The sequence below is a fragment of the Pyxicephalus adspersus genome, chromosome 5, assembly GCF_032062135.1.
Source record: "Pyxicephalus adspersus chromosome 5, UCB_Pads_2.0, whole genome shotgun sequence".
In the NCBI taxonomy this organism is placed as follows: Eukaryota; Metazoa; Chordata; class Amphibia; order Anura; family Pyxicephalidae; genus Pyxicephalus; species Pyxicephalus adspersus.
The window spans coordinates 62,548,223-62,548,810 of record NC_092862.1 but is presented as its reverse complement, the minus strand read 5'-3'; positions in this window follow the sequence as shown (position 1 = coordinate 62,548,810).

Sequence of the window (588 nt, the reverse complement as noted above, 5' to 3'; positions counted from 1 at the left end):
ACAGGTCTACAATTTTAAAAAAAAATTTCATGAAAAACAGTGGATCACTTTTGGTACAGAAATCTAGACCTCAGTGTAACGCTCAGGTGGTTAATATAGTACAGCCATCTTTTTTTACTAATGGGTAAGGTCAGACTAGGGACCTAGGGCCCACCAGAGTAGGAAAAGGGCCTACCATAAAACAGTTCCCAGAACGGGAAGTTTTAAAATTACTTACTTTAAAGGGGGGGCCAAAATGTAAATAAACATTTTGTATTATATGTAGCATATTGTAGGTCTCTATGGATTTATTTATATGTTACAAACACTGCTCACATATTACAGTCTTACATGTAGCAAAATCCTAATAAAATGGAACCAAACAAAATGATTGGGAGGGGTGCCTAAAAGTTTTTTGGAAAATGTGGGAATGACCCAAAGTAGGCATATTCAATAAAGTGGATTATAGTGTTTAGCTACTAGTGTGGCACCTTTACCAATTTCCCTTGCTAAGTTATTATTATTATTATTATTATTATTATTAAACAGGATTTATATAGCGCCAACATATTACGCAGCGCTGTACAATAAATAGGGATTGCAAATGAC